The sequence below is a fragment of the Chroicocephalus ridibundus genome, chromosome 4 (genome assembly GCF_963924245.1).
Source record: "Chroicocephalus ridibundus chromosome 4, bChrRid1.1, whole genome shotgun sequence".
NCBI classification, from domain to species: Eukaryota; Metazoa; Chordata; class Aves; order Charadriiformes; family Laridae; genus Chroicocephalus; species Chroicocephalus ridibundus.
Window position 1 is genome coordinate 7,202,970 of NC_086287.1, and position 21,435 is coordinate 7,224,404.

Genomic DNA, 21,435 nt, shown 5'->3' on the forward strand with positions numbered 1-21,435 from the left:
AAAGATCACAGAGCAAAGGACATGGAGAAGATACAGTAATTTTTCAGAGTATGTCATACTCGAGTTCTGAAATCTTGGCCTGGTTTTTTTTCTTTATTCAAACAGGAACGTTGTTATGGAAATGTGCTAAGGGCCGTATAATGCCCTTGAAGGGCCGCGGGCGAGGAGCAGGCTGCTGCAGCGAGCTCTGCGGTGGCACACCTTCGAAATGCTGCTCGTGACGGAGGGGCTGGTTAAGCCCCCCCCCCCAGCACATCTGGAAATCAGCAGGACACAACACTCTCCCTTCCACCCACCCAAGCCCATAGCTGTCTCCAGTCCTTTGCTGTCTTCGATACTGTGCTCACAATTAAGTTTCCCCACACTGCTCCCGGGCCCGCTTCGTTATCACTTGGACAAGGAAGCACGCTAGACCAGGGCAGGTAGGAGGAAAACCCGACCCATTCATTGTCTTGGCTCCTCTACAAGATTGACAAGAACAACAAACACTACACCGCCAGATCACACGATTTGTTTTGGCAACTGCAAAGGTTTGGAAAGGGCCTTTCCTCATCCTTTTGCGTTTCCCCAACGCCACGTGGCGGTGGCCCTCTTACAGGCATGTCCTGCAAGGAAACGGAGGTACTTTTTTGTGTTGGATTTGCAGCTTCTCCTAGACTTCATCACTCCCTTGCCCTCACAACACTGTCCCTTTGCCACGAGGGATGCAATCCACTAGAGTCTTTAGCTCTGGATATTGTTATTTATAAGTTATATGCTTTCTGTACTATTTACTTGTTATCCATTGCCATCATTTCCATCGTTATTAATTTTAAAAGTGTAAACTAATTGTTTTTTCATTATAAGCAGCTATCAAAGCTAAAGGAACCATCAGTGTCAGAGGGCAAAACATTGTCTCCTCCGGTGTACTTCACTCATCTCCAGAGCTAAGGATTTACTTATGACTTTCTGGGGTTTTTTTTTTTATAGTCAGATTAATATTTTTTTTAGTAAGAAGATGCAGTTTAGGGGTAACCCCATGTATTTTCAGAGTCCACTTCTGGCCACACCTGCCATGGGAAGAGGTCCTTTCCCACTCTCTGAGATTTAACCAGCCTAGCAGATTTCCACTTGGTTGGTTGAATTTCTTTCCCTGGATTCAGTGTTTGCAACCCCATAGCAGCAGCGATACAAACATAAGCTGAAGCACAAAGCCATCTTCTTTGTACGGGACCTAAGGGAAGGCCAAAAGCTAATGTGCAGAACAATGCCTGCGGTTAAACTGGGGCTTTGGGTAGCAGGTGTTCAGTTGCATTTATGGGAATTCAGATGACATTTGTGGAAACATAATGAGATCAATCAATACCTTGTGAGAGGTCCACTAATGTCCAGTGAGAAAAAGTATGGTGGTGGGATTACAGCCTTACCCTAGCCAGAGGAAGATGGTAAAACATAGAATCACAGACTGGTTTGGGTTGGAAGGGACCTTAAAGATCATCTAGTTCCAACCCCCCTGCCCTGGGCAGGGACACCTCCCACCAGACCAGGCTGCTCCAAGCCCCATCCAGCCTGGCCTTGAACACCTCCAGGGATGGGGCAGCCACAGCTTCTCCAGGCAACCTGGGCTAGGGGCTCACCACCCTCACAGTGAAAAATTTCTTCCTGATATCTATCTAAATCTGCCCTCTTTCAGTTTGAAGCCATTACCCCTTGTCCTATCACTACATGCCCTTGTAACAAGTCCCTCTCCAGCTTTCTTGTAGGCCCCCTTCAGATAGTGGAAGGCCACTATAAAGTCTCCCTGGAGCCTTCTCTTCTGCAGCCTGAACAACCCTGTTCCTTTTTTTGGATACAACCCACAACCCAGTTTAAGTCAAGCCAAGTTAAATTCTCATAACTGAAGTTTAATCTTCGAATTCCCCGGGGCTGGAAGCCGTGTGCCAGCCCTGCCTCCCCTCAGCTGGTGGCTGCAGCATCCCTTCGTCTGCTCACAATCCCTGCCGTGGGGTACGGGATGGAGGGCACTCAGCTGGGAAGCGCAGCAGCCAAGGCGAAGCCAAGGTTCAGGGGAACATCGTCTCCATCAGACGAGTAAGGTAAACCAATACGATAAGAAAAACAGACCGGGCTGTTGCTGCCGCCCAGACAGATGTCTGCTGTCAGATGCATCACACATTGTACAGCCACATCTGCTGGAAAAGCACTTTACGGATGATTTATCACATTACTGTGCCGAGGAGCTGAAAAGCCCCCTGAAAGTTTTCCACTTCATACTAACGTTCCCAGCTCAGTGATTCTCCCTGACATTTTCGACATTACTGTTCACAGCAGTTCATGGTGGAGGGGAAAAAACCTTCACTGTCCCCTGGCTTGCAGGCGGTACCCTCGCAGACAGACTCGGGATGCCTCAGGGAGCCAAAACACCGAGCAAAATTTAGGACAGATTTGTTGCATTCCCTTCCATTTTTTCCATTTATGGCCATGTCACTGGGGAAGGGGTGGTTTATCCTGGCTGCCAACGTAGGTATCCTCCGCAGAGCCTTAGAGCCAAACACCACGGCAACGCAGCTCCCCGAGGTGCTCACAGGATCCCGCCTTCCCAAGGCAAGCCAGTCTCCCAGCATCATCTGCCATTGCAAGGACAGGTCTAAGCCAGAGAACCGCGAAATTAACAACTTCCCCACTTCTGCCTATACAGGAGTGCGCCCAGACTCACGACGCACCCGTCCCACTGTTTGACTTCAAAGCTCCCAAGGCGCCCGCTCCCAAGTTCAGCTCCCCTGCGTGTCCAGGACCACTTTTGCCTGCGCCGCTGGCATCACGCCCCACCTAACCCACCAGCATCCCAGAGCTGAGCAGATGGTATCAGCATCACCCCAGGAGCCAAAACCCATGGACACCTCCCCATCAGCTCGGTGCACAGCAGACACCCATAGAATCATAGAATGGTTTGGGTTGGAAGGGACCTTGAAGGTCATCTAGTTCCAACCCCCTTGCCCTGGGCAGGGACACCTCCCACCAGACCAGGTTGCTCAAAGCCCCATCCAGCCCAGCCTTGAACACCACCAGGGATGGGGCAGCCACAGCCTCCCTGGGCAACCCATGCAGATGTTCGAAGCACCATCCACACCTGTGACTGCCTCCCCAGCAGGGAGAAGAAACCCCTGTTAGGCACTAACTGTCTCTCATTAGACATGGGGGGAGCTCTGCCATCCATCTCGGCATTGCTCTGCTCTTGGTGCCTTTCGGCCATGCAGAGCTCCGGTCCCCGCCAGGGCACACAAAAGCCCAGAGCTGATGAAAGCGTTGGTAACCTGGTGTGTTCAAGCACTGGCTTACATAGGTTAGAAATGGGGTTTCCAAGTCAGGGACCCACCTCGAAAAAATCACTGTAGTGCAGGCTAAGGATTAGTAAGCATTGTCACAGTCTTCTCCGACCTTTTTGACCTTCTACAGGAGGTTTGTAGACTGACTAATGGGTTTGATCTGCAGCCCAGATCTCCTAGAGATTAGACAGTACGTAGGGCGAGTTTGGCTCTGCAACTGCCTCTCTCTATCGGATCAAATGTCTCATCTGAGTAACCACATTTCTCTTCTCTTTTCACCCATAGGTTTATTTGTCCAGAATAAGGCAAAGAATCAATAATCCCTGAAAGCCTCCTTTTTCCTTCTAAGTATTTTTGTTTAGTACACGCAGCCTATAAATCTGAAAGCGTTTTGAACAGAGGCATCGCTCCAGTCAGCTTTTACGTGGCCAAGGAGCTGTATTCTATGTTTTGCAGTGAGCAATTTTGGCAGTATTTTTAGGCTCTTGTTTAGGAAAGGGGAGACGGGATAAGCTCAGATTTTTCTGCTGCCATGCACGACCGTCCCCGCTCATAAACACATCCCTCACCCCTCCTTCTGGAGAGGGGAAAGGGTATGCTCAAAAGAGGTTGTTGAACAGAGAAGTGGCATGAGCTCATGGATTCCTTTCTTTCATGTTCCAGAATAAAAAAAACAAGAATTAAAAAAAAAAAAGAGAAATGAATGACAAGAAAGAGCTGGCACAGTGAAACAGCAAGGCCTCCTCTTGCCACTAGAGATCTCCTGCATGCTCTTGCCCACAGGCGCTGACCCAAAGACTTGTGCGAGGGCCACAACGCTGCTCAGCAAAGGGCAAGGGAAACATCATAAACCACAAAACGATGCGAGAGATGGCTATCACGGTGTTAAGCACAGACATTAAACTGGGAATGAAAAACCTTGCGTTCAAAACTCAGCATTGCTGCAGCCGCCCTGTCAAGTTGAATACTCCAGTGTGAGCTGAGTGCGGAGGAGTTTGGATGCACTCCAGTTCCTTTCTGGGTCAACGTAACCTCTAGCATCAGGGTACCAGCGCAACCCTGAAGGTGCCTAGATGTGCAGATAAGTGCTCGCTAAAACTTGCTTAGATTTTACTAACCCCAGTGATCACGATTGCAGGGAACGTGAGCGTACGGTATATTTGAGGACAGGGAGAGCTGCAGCAGGTTTGTGTTTCCGCCTGAGCAAAAGGTGTACCCACGAGAGGAGACCCCTCTCACCAGGAGGTCAATGCTAGAGGAGGAGGCCTGAGCTCCTCAGCAGGGTTCAAGCCAAAGGGTGGTCAGCTCTTGGTCCAGCCGATGCTCAGAGCCGGCACCCTCCCTTCGGGGCTGCGGGCAGCAGAGGCAGCCGCACCAACGCTCCCTTGGGAAAACAAAGCGACCTCCAGGGATGCCTGAAAGCTTTGCACCACGTCTCCACCAGACCCAAGGCCTGGACAGGGTATTGGGACCAAACAAGGCAAAGATTCCTGGTTTTACTACTTTTCCTACTTCACCCACCCCGGCCAGATCAGGCTGATGACGCAGCGACTTGACATGAGGCTGTTTGAACAAATTGATTGCGGTGCTTGATTTCAAATGAGTAATGGTGTCGACCGCCACTTGTTAAACACGACTCTCCCGGCAGGTATGTACTTTTTCCTCCGAGTAACACTGTGTCAACACGAGCTCACGGTTTCCTCTTAGCCCGACACCCTGTCAATACCCACAAACGCACACAAGCACACAAGGCAATATTGACTGATGAAGTTTGAGAACATGGGTTTTCAACAGGAGAGTCAACAGGAATTACTTTTTGGGCACTCGTATTATTTGCGTTGTGCAGAATGAACATGCTGTTAGAACTCCTGTTTGATAACTGAAAACTTAATGTTCAGCTGCGACCCGCAAGTACGAAATTGGCTCCATCAAAGCATCCTGTGAAGAACATTTTTGTTTATAACTTCTAATGTGACAGCCTTCAACAGCAGACAAATATCCCTTGGGTCAAGGTGGAAATTGCCTTTGGAAACCAATCTGAAGAAAGCAGAAAAATATGTTTTTCTCTAAGTGAGGATCTTTTCTGCTCTTGAATTGATAATAATATTATTTGTCTTCATATACATTTATGTGTGTGTTATAAGTGTTCATAATACTAGCCTCAAAGAAAAAAAAAGTAATAGTAAATTGTTTTTTAAAAAAACAACTTTTTTTTTGCTCCAATTAGGTCTTTACAACTCTTAGTATCTTTATCAACTTTGCTAAGTTATTTAAATCATAAGAAGGATAACCAGTGCTTTTAGTTAATATCACTGGTATTTCTTTTATTTAATCCAATAGATTATTGCATTTCCTAGAATAAAATAAAAAGTGTCTTTTTACATTTGCTTGTTGAACTGAGCAAAACATACGAAGAAGTGTAAAATCAACGATCTGCCAACATCAGGAAGGAAAACAGGCTTCTTAGAGCTTTCGAGAACTAACACAAACAATATGAACGCTCTCGGTCTCTTTCCTATAGGTACTTTAAGTGCAATCCTCACGAGCATCGCATGGTTAAATAGCAAAGCCCCATGTCCTTGGTTATACAGAGGCGCCCAAGGCAATGTGGGAAATGCTAAGTAACTTAAACGAAGCTTCTGCAGCAAACCAGCCACAGTTTGCAAGAGACTCGTGTGTCTCACACTAACGCTTCCATCAGTTTCTGATCTCACTCTTTCCTGGGCCGTCACCAAATGACGATGAAACCAGAAAATTCCTTCCGGAAAAGCAATATTTCCAGAGACAACATCCAGGGTCATTTAAAGTACGAACGACTTCTTTTACCTGTGCCGATACTCACATAGCACGTGCAGCACGGCTTGATCTCTTTTCCAAAAGGGCAGCTGCTGTATCACCCAAAAATACTACTTTAGACCGCAGGGTATCCTCTTTTTGTTTGGAAGGAAGACTTACTTTACGTGCTACAAAGAACAAGGTAATGTTACCAAAGACAACTGAAAAGGCCGTGATCAAGACCTGGATCAGGACCTGGTTGGGACCTGATCAACCTGGCCCAGGTTGCCCAGAGAGGTGGTGGAGGCCCCATCCCTGGAGATGTTCAAGGCCAGGCTGGATGAGGCTCTGAGCAACCTGATCTAGTTGAAGATGTCCCTGCTCACTGCAGGGGGGTTGGACTAGATGGCCTTTAGAGGTCCCTTCCAACCCAACACATTCTATGATTCTAAGACCACCTGTCTCCCCCAAACAGAGCAATCAAGCATGGGGCCAGACCGGGCACAGCAGAGGGCAACCACAGAGAAAAAACACATTAGCATCAGCCCTTCCTGAGGTGAACATTTCCAGAATATTTGTAAGAGCTGTGCTTCACAGGGCCAAAAATAACCCCATGCGCTGCTTAATTCTGTTTTTAAAGACGCCCATGGTAATGTGATTTCCAGATGTTTAAACTCTGGGGCAACTCAGAGTGAAAATATGCTGGGCAGGACCCTGTCCTTGATGCCAGTTTTCAACTTCCAGGCTACTGGCCTGTACTGGGAGTAGGCTGGGCACTGGAGGCCTGGTTGTCAAAACAAGCTGAAACATGGAACAAGGAAAAGCCCCCAGCAACAGACAGCGTGATCAGATTGATGCATTCCCACACGTGAACCTGGGATGCGGCAACAGCAGAGCTAACAGCTTAAAGGTCTGCTTTCCCTAATGAACCCATCGATGAACGTTTGCCTTAAGACGAAACTGAAGTATTATGGACTTTTTGGCATAAGCATGGCTGTTTAGCCCTGCTTCACATGCCCTGCAGTTCCCCGGTGCTGGGACACCGGGAGATGCCTGCAGGCTGAAGAAACCCCTTCAACAAACAGGTACATCGGGGTCAGCGCTGTAGTGGCATTCAAGCCCTTCTTGAGGTTTTTATAAAAGCTTCTTGTTTGTTTATAAATCTGTTTTAAACTTGGAAAGCAAAGTGATGAAGCACATTGCCATCACACATCGCCTCTTTATTCTGAGAGGATTATGCCATGACAAATAAGGAAATACGCTGCAGCATATCTGATACCCTCTAAAAGATGTTTTCACGTTATAAACCAGCAAGAAATACCTTAATTGCTCTGACCCACAAATGTGCCTGGACACATTATGACAGCATTTTTTCAAAAACAAGAACACAAGCAAAAACAATAGAGAAAACAACCCAGTATTTGCAAAAAAAAACTCTCTGGGCAAAACATTCAGGCATTCAGACCCCACGTTTCCCATCCTTCCCATCTCTACCTGCTGGTTGCAGCGTGTTGGATGCCACCCCCCTCCTTCTGCTATGTGCTCCAGCAAACACAACTGCACCAACAGGCAGCTCACGGAGCTGGACAGTGCGAATACGTGATACTCACTATGACAAGTTTGTTAGTAAGAGTATCCTGAGGTCCACTGCCTTAGATAAAACAAGTATTCCCAAAGATTTCAACCGAGATTTAGCTCTTTGCTGTGTCCTGTTGTGAACTGCGAGACCAGCGGCAAGGACGCCCACTGATACTGCACCGCTACACCGTCGGTGGGCACATCTATACATTGAAATTGAACCATACACACCAATTCCGTAACGATTATGGAAAACAAGCTGAACTGATCTATTTCCCTGTTTTCTGCCACTGGAGGGCATTCATCGCCCTTACAAAACGTCCCTCTCGCAGTTTGCAAGCAGCGGAGCTGCTGCAGGAAGGCACACGCCGGGTCCGTGTTGTTCTGTCTTACCCCACGCAACGCTCACACACGCCCCGCACGTCCTCTGCGGCATTTCCCCATGGGAGCGCCCGAGGAAATGGGGACGCTTCTGCATCAAGGCATCTGGGCATGCATTTCATCTGCGGGCTCAGAACAACCTCGCTGAAGTCAGGAGGCTTATTCAACAGACATCGTCCCCAGAGGAACGGTGCTGAGCATGGCTGGGGAGCAGCATTTGGCCCTTGTCCTTGGAGGAGATGGGGGTCCGTCCTTTGACACTTACATTTACGAAGCTCTGGCCCAACAGATGCACGGTCCTACCACTTGGATGCGTCATTATTCCCTTAGATGCAACCCAGGTCCACAGCGCTGTTGAACATCTCACATCATACATTTTATTAAGCAGGAGCAAAACATTTTTTCCACCAGGGAAAGTTCAGATAAGCCTCTGCGCAGCTCCCACCACTGAGGTGGCCGAGCGCCAGCGCTCCCACATTTCAGGGAGCAGCAGAAACGGGATTTCTCTCCGAGTTACTCAGGCCAGTGTCACCTCTCTGAGGAGTTATTTATTGTAAGAAAATCTCTTCAAGCTCAACGCAGAGCTCCTGGTCCTTTAATATACCAGCATTACATTTAGGATGATAGAAGCACTAACAGCATCGTCAAAAATTGAGACTATCCCTGCTCCAAGCATCTCACCAGGTCTGAAGTAAGCTTACCATTAACGCCACAAATTTCAGGGCAAAGCTTTTGCTGTCTTAAACCATTTTTTATTTGCACCCAAGATCAATGAAAGGCTTCTAGTTTCCATGGTGAAAGTTTGGTAAGGATAAAAAAAACTCGGGGGGGAAGGAAACGAACTATAAATAAACCTAGCTGGTTTCACCCAGTGTGTATATATAGAAGGAAGACACTTGCATATCAGTTAAAGATATAAAACTGGTGTGTTGGCACCTCGGGCGGGCCTGGAGTTTCTGCAGCTAGGTGTGAGAGCGAGGACATGCGAAACGACGGTGCAGCTTCACGTCACTGCACGGGGGTTTATGGATTTATTAGCCTCGCACTGCCGTGCTGCTATACATCATCCCACCATCCCTCTGCCCACCCTAAGTGGCCGGGAAACTTAAAGGAGCTCACTCCCAGCCTTGCTGCATCCTGCCCACGAGCGCCTCAGCTAGAGAAACACGCGTCGGCGGGGATTACGCAGGGAGCTAAATATCTTTTCAAGTAATTGCCCAGAGGGTGTGTGAGTAGTATGAGCTTTTGCCTGGGCAGGGGAGGGAAAAAACATATTTCATGAGCACTTGTTGAGACACTCTACTGCTCAGTGTTCCCTCACTGGAAAATCATGTTGGCATCAAATGACAGCCCTCTATAACAGTCTTCATCCCCCCAGGAGGGTATTTTATTACAGTCTTTTCTTTAAATGGACTTTTCTGCTTGACATATTGCATAATGTGTTTTCTTTAAAAAAAACAAACAAAACCAAAAAACAACTAGTTGACGCTTAAATAGGTCCCCAAACTATAATCATTCATTCTTTCAACTGATTAATAAATTCAAAAAACTGTACTTGTACTCAAGTGCAAACTCTTTTTCCCTTCATTGCAGAGTAACACAGAGAAGCGTAGCAGCCAGCCTTTAATCAATAGTCAGGCCGAGAAAGAACAAACAATTTGTGGCATCCTCACGTTTTGGGTGTAGATGAGGAGGCTCGGGAATGTGGAACTCCACATGTTACATTAGTTCAGTTCTAGTCTCCAAAAAAGCTAAGGGCTGCAGCTTGCAAAACACCCGTCTGACTTGGAAGGCAAGAAGCACAACAGCAGAAAGAGGGCATGGCTTAGGCTTTCTCTTACTTTTATACCCCATTCCCCATCTTTGATCACTCTGCAAACTGACCGTGAATTGTATACGAGTTAACCACGTTACTTATTTCCTAGAAAGATTTTATTCAGCTCTTATCATCTCGTTTGTAAGCGGAAAGAATGAGGAGGAAGATACAGTTATACCGTTCGGTTGGTTCCCACCACAGACTGGCAGCTACGTTGTCAATCCAGAAACACGACCGGAGCCTAAACGCGAGGTGCCACTTGGGTCTCTGCAACCACTTCTGCCTTCAAGTAACTTTATCGTCCGAAAAGGAGATAACAGTCAGCACATGGGCACAGATACGTATTGCACAGATATGGATTACACCCGTGACACCTAGTTGTCATCAGAGAACAAAACTCTACCTGGGAGGTTACTACGGCGGAGAATGACTCGTCCGGTACCTTTCAGTAACATTTATTATGTTTTTACTTGGGCGGTAATAATTATGTATTGCAACTTCCATGTGTTAATTACTTATTAGAGAACTCTTCCATAAATTTAAATTATGTGTGCAAATATATCTATATATAGATACAGCATACATACACATACTTTTATATTTGTCTATATATGTTATCTGTTGGAAAATTAAATACACCAAGGAGCAACAAACATAATTGAGTTTAATTAAACTATATTAAAATTTATGATGGTTCCTGGTTGGCCAAACATAGTTTCAAACAACTGTTGTAATAAAGCAGAATTCCAACGGATTTAGTTGGAATTCTGTTCTTCACAACCGCCAAAACTTTCTTGGGACTTAGTATGCTAAATAGAGATGATAGAACCATATATTTTCAGCAATAAGATCATTAAAACAGCCTCAGTGTTTTTACTTAAAGTTCCCTGAAACAGTAACAATTAACTGGCTCTCCCATGAATTATTTTTGGGGTATTTGAGGGAAAGAAGTGTTTTAGCTTAAAAAAAATAAAAAATAAAAAATAAATATCAGTCTGTAGATTCAAGGATGTGGCTTTCAAGAAGATAAAATATTTCAAGAGTCTCTTTCTCAACACTGAAACTGGTTCATTTAAAGATTTGGTTTAAGTTGATTTATTTTCTGAGACTTTTTCTTTCTTTTTATCTAAATGGCTAATGCTAACTGGTGAGAACCATGGAGTCTGGAAAAAAAAAAAACCCAAACCAAGGCTTGAATTGGGACATTACTTTCAAACAGAGATCACATATACTGAAGCTCTTTGCTGGCAGAGATGTTACTTTTCACATGTTTGGCACAATGACAGCATCAACGGCTGTGTCTTGGCATTGGGAGAGACGAGAAACAGCGTCAGAGAAGATCCTCGGAAATTTCCAACTGCAGTTAGAATGAAGGTTTCTGCCTGAAACTTTCTTTCACTTGATGTTAGGATGTTATCTTTTTTTAAAAAGTGAAACGCGTTTTTAGGCAGTTGAACTTAGCTATCGATGTCCTTGCCGTGCTTCACGACGCAGTACAAAGAGGAATTCGGCCATGCTATGCTTTTTCACGTCCGTTTTCAAACTAGAAAAGCAACAGGAAAACTTTGGCACATTTGATTACACCACGCCCAGGAGGAAGATATCACCTACAGATGTCACTGAGAAATTGTTTTTTAAATCATCCTTTAAAATCGAATCTACCCTGCTGGTCTCACCTCTCGCCTGCATCAATCCAAAACACAACTATTTTCCATCTGACCGTGCAATCCCATTAATGTTCCTTCTTTCAAAGGAGTTCAACGTGACAATGAGGAGACCTGGGGACATGCGAATGAAATAAATACTTTCTGATCTTGATTAAAAGGGATCCTGCCTTCTAAATGCACGTTAGTTACTGGACATAGTACTGCATAAAAACTTCTTAAATGCTTTTTAGCCCTGGAATGACAATTGTCAATGCTCCAATACCCTGCACAGACCTGAATGTTGCATGCCTCCAAACAGTCAGAAATATATTTAAAGTATTCCTTTTCAAACACTGTCCTAGAAACTGGCGTGCTGAATGGAACATAATTCACTTCAATACAGGAACTTGACCAAATACAAGAGTTTGGCTAAGCAATACAAAACAAACATTGAAAATCTTCATCTAAGATGTACCAGTTCATAAATGATGAACCAGCAGTGGCTAAACAATTCATTCCTTCCGACTTGGAGGAGAACGTGCTACCTCAGAGGTGCAGATTTGGTTACACTCGAAAGGCAATGTTACACACTCACCTCTAAATCAAGGGAGTTATCAATCCCCACCCAGACAAATAAAAATCCAGAAATCAGTTCAGTGCTAAAGAAACATCAAAAGAACAGAAGTTCGTCAACTTATTCTCATGAAACCTTTATTACAGGCCTCTTGAGCAGGTTGGTCCAAGAGCTAAAGCTTAGATATATATTTATTAATTTTCATATAGTATAAAAAGGACTTGTGATTAAGAAAAAAAATTGAAACTCATTTCAATACCTTGCATTCGGTCCCTAAGTTTTTCTTCTGTTTCAGATCCCAAGTATGAGAAACTCTACCAAAAGCATCATATTTGCAGATACGTCAACTGAACAGTCAAAGGTCAAGAGGCCATCTAAAACATAAGCCAGACTTGCAGGGCTGACAATTGACACAGTGACAAGTAAGGGACAAACACATAAGATAAGGGACAGGGTACTTGGGCTCTCATTCCTGCATGTGGAGGAGGCTAAACACGATGTAAAGACCGCATGCTGTTCATTCCTGACGTGGGGCACGCACCGTACTGCAAACTCCAAACTCCCATGTACACTGGGGCAGACGCAGAGATTAATGGGTCACCAGAAACCCTCCCCTTAACTTCAGTGAGTTTTAACCGCAGCTTCTGGCATTCCATTTGGTGTCCCAAATCTCACTGCTTTTGTGATTGTTATAAACTATTTACAGAGCTTGTCATAACTGCAAGAACATTCAAAAATCAGAGTTGCTCTGTCAAACACGACATATTTTAAGAAAATTTTAGTGGCACTGTACATTAATTTCAGTATGAAATGCAACAGTGTTTAATGAAGATAAATGAGAAATTAGGTCGACGGAACGCTAATCTGAATGGTAGGATAATGAGAAGCTTTGATGAAAGAGTAGTAACATGAAAGAAGTTCTCAAGATTTCTGCTTGACACATCCTCTCCAAACAGCCACTACAGAATATTGATGCTTTCTGGAGAGTATTAATTCAGTCCTGCCTACTTAAGAAAAACCCTGGGAAACAGATTACCCAGATCCATGTTCTCACCTCACTCAAGTTGGAGGGATGTGAATTATGAAACAAAGCTAATAAAACCCAGAAGAGAGTATCTCCCGAAGACCCACATGCTGCATTCCAACTGTGATTCACAGTCTTTGCTGCTTCCAGGCACTGACCAGCAACTGGCGTGAAAAAGGGCAATCCACAGAACAATCTGCTCTACGCCAGGTGTCATAGGGCCCAAGGGGACTCAACAATTATCCAAAATAAATAGAGTACTGGACATGTTCCCATTATCCAAAATAAGCAACCAAGGGTCACATAGCACGGAGCTCCATGTTTGCTCCGTCCTGCCTGGGGATTCCCTGAGCTGAGACAGTTGTCCCGGTAGGCGGCACACTAAGTTGGATCACCCCATCCAGCTGCCCCAGTGCAGGAGGTCAAACTGGTAATGCAGAGGTGAGGGGTAACTCATCCCTAAACATGAAGGCAAAGAGGGGGAGATGGAGGGGGGAAGAGAGGAAGCTACACAGGTGCCACTATTGAAGCACTGAGATTTGTGACGGAGATAGTACTACTTTGTTGGCTTACCATGATAGCAATTTGGTGTGTATTTTAACATTGCACTCACTGACAACAACAACAGTAGTTTAAATTTTCCCACAAAAACACATCTTACCAAAAGCATAGGTCAGAAAATAGTAAATCTTATCTTTCCTCAGATTTTTGCCTTTCCTCAGGCAAAGAGCCTCAGTTCCAACTTCCATCCTCTCTAATGCACTGCTAACTTATGCAAAGCAAAATTGATCTTCAGACACATCCCCCTTCTTCTGACGCTTAGCTTTTCCTTGGAAAAAGTCCTTACAGTGTTTTCAACGCCTGCCCCTTGACCATCATCACACGCCTTTGGCAAACAAGGTGGTGACAACTCAGAGTGCAGTTTTAACTTCCCTTGTGCTTTCTTCTGTTATCAAACAGCATGGCCATGTCTCAGCGGGACTTGCAACCCAGGTATTTGGAGGTCAAAGGTTAACGAAGAAAAACAGAATCTGATAACTATATTACAGACGATCTCAGGGCTCGCGCCTCGGTCAGTCCCTGCTGCGGTTGCATCCTCGTGAGACTGCTGTAGGAAAGTCAGAGGGGCCTCTCTTTTGGTTTTAGGCTATTCTGAAACCATACTGAGGAAAGAGGTGGTAAAGTTCTTGTTGAGTATACTCACTTCGATACCTTTTATACCCGAGATTCAAAAGTCTGCTTCTCGCATTAACAAGCACTCAAAATTAAATGCATCATTTTTTGAGTGTATGAATTCTCATGAAAAAAATTGGTGCAAATCACTTGGAGACTTGTTTTTACCACTAAGGTCTGTCTTACCATGTGGAGATCATATTTTGGGGTGCTATGCCTCCCAGTTGAAAAAAAAATTTTAAAAAAGCAGTAGAAAGGCAAAACGACCAATATGGTGCATTACAGAGCCTGTAGCCAAGTTTCTCAAACCATGTTACACTACAAGTTCACTCAAAAGAGGGAAAAAACTGACTTTGTATCACAGACATGCAGTTCTTTGGCTCAGCTGAAGATTATCCGCTTTCTCTCACCTATCCTACAGTCTCCTTTCCACCAGCCTTGCTTCTCAGCAGTTAGAAAATGACATTGCCCGCGGGTCACATTCAGGTCTGCGCGTAACAACTATCCAACCCTGCCATTTCAATTCATTTTGGCAACTCAGCATCCTACCAGTCCTTCAAGCAAAAGCAATACCAAACCTAGAAAGAGATAGTAGAGGTATAATCCTCATGCGGCTAAGCCATAGACCCTCTGTTACCTTTGTCTCTCACGACTTCCATTAACTTGCATTCAAAAAGAAAGAAAAGCATTTGCTAGTTTGAGTAGTTCTCTGTAGCTCTTGGATTAATTAATATCACCTTAATAAGAGCTTTAAGAGGCAGCAAATACTCCCTGAATATTGTGACAGGAGCCTAGAAAAACTCGGGAAAAAGAGAAAGGTACGTAAGACTTTGGTTTTGTAATAAAGGTCACTTAAGGGTTCATTGCTGTTTCGTACATCACTAGATGCAGCATCGCACTGGGCGATAGAGGGGCTGTTCTGTAGTCCTCCTGCAGATACCCCGTGTGATCCCAGGTCAGCCAGATAACCTCTTCACACTTCACATCCAAACCACAAATTGCTATTTTGAGCCCTTTCTGGGAGAACAAATAAACCACGTTTCACACATTGCTCAATCTCATCCTTCATCTCACGGCAGCCTACGTTAAAAGCCAACTCTGTTACATACTAACTAAAAACACTTCTGGAGGCTCTGAACAGCCTGGAAAATCCTTTAAAACACAAACTTTATTGATTCATTGAAGCCAACAAACACTTAACGCTTACTGTAAATAGGCAGGATCTTTCTCCATTAACTATAACAGCTCTCTGAGCGTCTTTGTTTGTAGACCAAAACCCAAAACCAGTCAGCAAGCGTTCATTCATATTCACAGTACGGCACAAACCTGATCAATTAAGAAACACATGGAGCAACAACTTCAAATTCTCGAATTTATAGGTGCAAGATAAAGAAAGTGCACTTGCTTCCTAAGGAAAGGAAGGCTGCGATTTCCCTGGCACAGAGCTGAGAGCTCCCGAACAGCCATACGTTCCCTCAAGCTCTGGCAGGCAAAGGCCAGCACATGTGGGGTACGAGCATCCAGGTGCCCCAGGGAACTGTGATTGGAAATTGCAGCTGTGTGAAGAAAAATAGGCTTAATTAGAAGCAAATGGGTCTGGATACATTGAAGAGATGAGAACTTTTTTAGCGTTGAACATTGAAAAGATGAGAAGTGCTTAACTTTGTTTTATTCCCAGTTAGAGCACCTTCTATCAACAGATGCTCCTTCTGTTTCATCAAGTGGTGTGACTCAGAGTTGTGACTCCACCTACCCACAACAACAGTGTTCATGTGCTCTGCGGCAGTGTGTATAGTCCAAAGCTACAATTTAGCAAACACTTATTCATCTAATTTAACCTCACACATAATCCTATTGACATCGGTGTGTGCGTAAAGTTGAGCAACCATGAGAGTCCAAGATCAAAGTTAGACTTGCCTGCACTGTCCAGCCCAAGCTGAGGCAGCAGAGGGCTACACCTCCCGCCACTCCGCCTTTTTTTTCTTTTTCCTAGTAGTCTGGCCTGAACTTTAACCCAGACGCTTTCCCTTAAATCCAATATGTCAGTCTTGCCAAATTTAATCATGGCAAAAATCACAAATGCTGCATCAGTCTACCCAGCAAGGGATGTTCTTTAATCATAAAATCATAGAATGTGTTGGGTTGGAAGGGACCATTAAAGGTCATCTAGTCCAACCCCCCTGCAGTAAGCAGGGACATCTTCAACTAGATCAGGTTGCTCAGAGCCTCATCAAGCCTGGCCTTGAACGTCTCCAGGGATGGGGCCTCCTCCACCTCTCTGGGCAACCTGGGCCAGTGTCTCACCACCCTCATTGTAAAGAACTTCTTCCTAATGTCTAATCTAAACCTGCACTGCTCTAGTTTAAAGCCATTGCCCCTCATCCTATCGCTACATGCCCTCGCAAACAGCCCCTCCCCAGCTTTCTTATAGGCCCCCTTTCAGGTACTGGAAGGGGCTATAAGGTCTTCCTGGAGCCTTCTCTTCTCCAGGCTGAACAACCCCAACTCTCTCAGCCTGTCTTCATAGGAGAGGTGCTCCAGCCCTTTGATCATCTTCATGGCCCTCCTCTGGACCCACTCCAACAGGTCCATGTCTTTCATGTGCTAATGTGCCTTGAAAGCCTGGAACACAATACAGGGGTAGCTTCTGGGAGCAAATATACCTTAGGAACACAAAGGATGACCACCACGGTCATTCCTTTATTGAAAGAGGATGCCCTGGATGGCAGAAAAGAGGAAAGTCCATAAATGTGACGTTCCAGAACTGCTCAGAACATACTGCGTTCTAGCTGAAATAGTAATTGTCCAATATCCTCACTTTTACGTATGTAAGGCAAGTTCTGTACAGAATTCAAAACAACTTTCTTGTTGTAGAAACAGACTAAAAACACAGAGATCAACTTCTCTTGTTAAGCCTTCCAAGTAAAACCACATGCAGATTTTAGTTTGTGTGCGTTTCCTTGAGCCATTCCAAGGGAAAAAAAAATACAGGGGAAAGGGAAACTTAAAAACATGAGTCCAGCTGCATAACTCACAGAAACTATCAACTCAAATGAACTGACCATGTCATAGACTAACCCTCAAGAGGTGCTTAGTCACACTGCTGAAGGAGATGAAATGGAAAATACAGCAGGTCTGGAAGACACCCAAAGAAAAATGAGAAAGAAGCTATATTCTGAAAGACGGTGGGTCAAGAAGCAGATGAAGACACACTGTGCTTCACAAACACAGATGCTTTTCTTGAGTTGCTTACAGCTTGATTTAGGCAAACATCCACAAAAGTCAAGGCACCAGAATCCATCCAGACTTAAAGCTTGACCTTGTCTAATTTCTCTGCCCAGCAGTATAGAGGGAGAAGTGTTAAGAAAGAAGGATATTTAACAGCAAGTTCTGAGTGAGAAAAATCCTTCATTAGTACATTTTTGAGAAATAATTTCACCACAGAAGTCAGAACATTTTGTCCTGAGAAGTCAGGACACTTCATTTTGGAAATGTTGTTTTGAATTAATTTAAATTTAAAAATGGAGAGAAACGTATTTAAAGAGGTAAAACCATACTCACAAGATAATGAAATACCTAGTAGCAGGTTAAACAGACATTTCATTCATGAGAACTGAGGCTAAGGGATGAGATCAGGGTCTCCAGAACCTGTCTTTAGGTGTAGCACTCTAGTACAGCCCCAGGACCAGACAGTGACCATGGCTTCAAGGCCTGGAGATGTCTTCTTGTGGACACGTCACAGTCCCCGTTCCTGGGTATCGTCATCTTGCCACCAGCCACAAGGAGACCATGCTGGGGAGCGCTGATGACCTTGTATAGAGACTGGTGGTCCCTCAGCTGGGCTCTGGAGGCCGCGCCCGTGGGGGTGCTGGCAGCATGGTGGCTGCTCTTGGGGTGCTGGCAGAGGCTTCGGTCCCACTGGGTGGAGTGCCATGCCACATGCTACTCTGTAAAGGAAAACAGGCCAAAACCACTTAATTTGAAAAGACAGACAAATATTTTTCATGCCAACTTTAGCACAGGTTATGCTGCTGATGTCCTTGCCGAGCACTGCAAGGATGAAGGTGGCCACAGCTCCCGAGCAGCCCTGTCTCTGCAGTGCTGGCAGAGGAGGGACACACACTAGAGCGTTTTCTGGCATGTCATAGTGCCAGGGAAATTCAGTCTTTAAACTGGTGTCTCCCTGCTGAAGATCAGGAGAGCTTAACCATGGTGTAGGTAGTTGGGTGCCATCTGTGTTCAGAACCTGACTATGTTAAGATTAGACCAGGCTAGGGCTGGAGGAAGGACAGGAGGCTGCTGGAGGACAGGAGTGCTGTTTGAAGCCAGGGATCCCGTGCTACAGGCATAAGACAAGCTGGAACAAGAACCACCAGGAAGGAGTTCTCCGTGGTCAGGGTTCAAAACACCACCCAACAGCCCCAAGCAGCTGGTGGGGTTCTGGTCAGTCACCGGCGGGCAGCCAGCCAGGCTCCCAGGCCAGCCCTTGTCTTCAGGCAGAGCGGCTGTGGTCAAGCAGCTAGTTAGATCTGCTTGCCTCACCGCGATCAAACGGGGCCCGACACCTCCTCGCAGATACCAACATGCCGACACACTGTCCCAAGAGTGTGGAGGCTTCAGGGAGATAACAAGTGGGCAAAGAGCAAGCGCCCGCGTGCGAGGCTGGCTGGTCTGAAGGAAGCGGTAGGCGAGGGATGGAGGAATGCCTTGTCCCAAGCCCTGGAAGAGCAAGAGAGGCTCTTGCCTTTTGCTCCCCGCTCCCTGGCTGCAAAGGCTGAGGGAGACACAGGGTGCCTGAACGCGACATGGGTGATGATTTGGTGCTCAGTGCATTGCTGAGCTTCAAAGCGTACGCTGCCAGAACACCCCACAGGGGAATATGTAGGCAAACACTAGCAGGAAAAGGGGGATTTAACAAGCTGGAATAATAACTGATAAGGAAATAGGAAGCTGTTGCAAGCAAGGAGTATAGCATGATAAAAGAGGAAAGGGAAGCACTTACAGCACAGGGAGGCCTGCAAAGCACAGGGTAAAAGTGAGCAAACCAGCCTTATAGAATTGCAGAGCCCTGAAAGTGACAGTTTGGGCACAAATTCACAGAGGGACTTCTGCGGAGTGGATCTTAGCAGAGTACACCTATCTCTAGGGCTACGCGGTCTTAAGGCATTCCCCAAATTTCCCTTATCCAGTCAATCCGGAGGCATACCTACAATTAAATTGCCTCGAAACAGGGCAAGGGGAGGCACGTGGAAGGCACTAAGCCGGCAGGCAGGAAATGCAGAAGAGAGAAACGTCTCTGAAATAATCTTCCCCAGACTGAGAGCCATAAGAGCCATAAGTCATCTAGGTGCAAGACCCAAATTTTCGTGAGCTCTGAATGGCTTCCTGCACTGAAGTGCCTACGATCTGTAGTTGACCAATTTTTGATTCTTTTTTTTTCTTTTAGAACGTGGTTCATATGATGGGCTGATGGTTCTCATATTCCTTCAGGTTGTGGAAAGCCAAAGTTACAGGCCTTCTGTAGTTCAACCCTGCTCCCTGGCAAGTATTTCAATGGCAAGCACGGACTCTCCTCCCTTGACATCCTTGCCTTGTACGGCAACAGACTCGTGCTTGTACCTGTTTCTCCTGCTCTAGACATGCCCTCTCCAAAGTGCGACCCAGTGTGAGAAGAAGGGTTGAGGAACAACTCTACTCCCTCGTTCTTTTCTTGTGGAGAAAGTACACTTCTGGGTAACGTGAATTTAAGCCCCTTAGACTAAGAAGCAGCACACCAGGCTCCGGGGTTAATGCCCTGCTCCCTCGGCTGTTACACTGAAGACAGGCACTTTTCAGTTGTGGAGTTTTTTGGCTCACGCTCAAGTGTGGTTGCTTGACTTCCTAACCCCAATATAACTTGCTCCTTGTTCTTGACGTAAAAGAAGAAGAAAGATAGAAAAGACTCTTCAGAGAAATCACTGGAGCAGCAGGGCAGAAGACCAGTATTGATGGGACAGAAAAGGGCACCAGAAAAACAGTTGCGGTAGCCAACGGGGAGGTCCAAAGGTGTAGAAAATAGAAAACACTGATAAAAAAAAAAAAAAAAAGGAGAGACGCTATGCACAGCTCATAGGAAAGAATCAATAGAATTTCACAATATTGTTCACTTTATTCATTTAAAATAGGTTCTGTTCTATTTTCATGCTAGATCATTCAGTCTTTGCCAAACCTCTGCTTCCCGTGGGGCTGTCTGCTTGTTGGGTCAGTTTATTGTTCACTCAGATATTTGGGTTACCCAGAGCCAGCGGAGAGATCTGGAAATTGCCCTTTTTACATTTAAAGAAGAAATACAAAAGCTGCTGTTGATGAGTTCACATTCTGACTGCGCATTTTTATACCCAGCTTGATATGTTGAATGTTCTCAGTGTGATTCATCCAGAAAAACAGCAATTTAATGTACAAGGGCGTGTTGGAGCAGGCAGAAGCATTTCAGGGAAACACAGATTCAGCCAGAGGATTTAAATATCAACATACAGAAAATTATCTGGCTTTGTCTGGATGCAGAGTACTTTTACAGGCTAGGATTCCAAAAAGGAGTCAAAGGGAGGTAGGCACCCAAATCCCACCAAATTTTTTCAAAGCTCTTTTTAAAATCCCATCCTGATTATGACTCTCCGACTAGACTAATGGATCAGGTACAAATATGCATAAGTGAGTGTGGCCTCAGTGTAGAATCATGGAAAAATAGGGAAAGAAAATACCTCATGAAATCATCTGGTTTATCCCCCTGCCCCAGGCAGGATCATCTATACCCATCCCATTTGTGACAGATGTTCATCTAACATGCTTTTAAAGATCTCCAAAGACAGAAACTCCAATATTTCATTATCCTCACTGTTAGGAAGCTTTTCCCTATTGTTTAACCTACTTCTTTCTTCCTGTAGTGTAAGTTCAAAACTTCCTACCAAATAAAACATGGGATTTGGGGGAAGACTATTTCTGTCCCTTTTTACAGTTCGATTCTACCTTCTGCATACTTGAGGATTAACCCTGCATTGCCCAAAGTCTTCTCTTCTAAAAGCCGAGCCATGTAACTTGATTAGCTCTTACCTCCTCGGTCATATCCGAGACCTCTAATTATACTCAATGCTCCTCTTTGGGCTCTTTCCAACTGGTCCACGTCC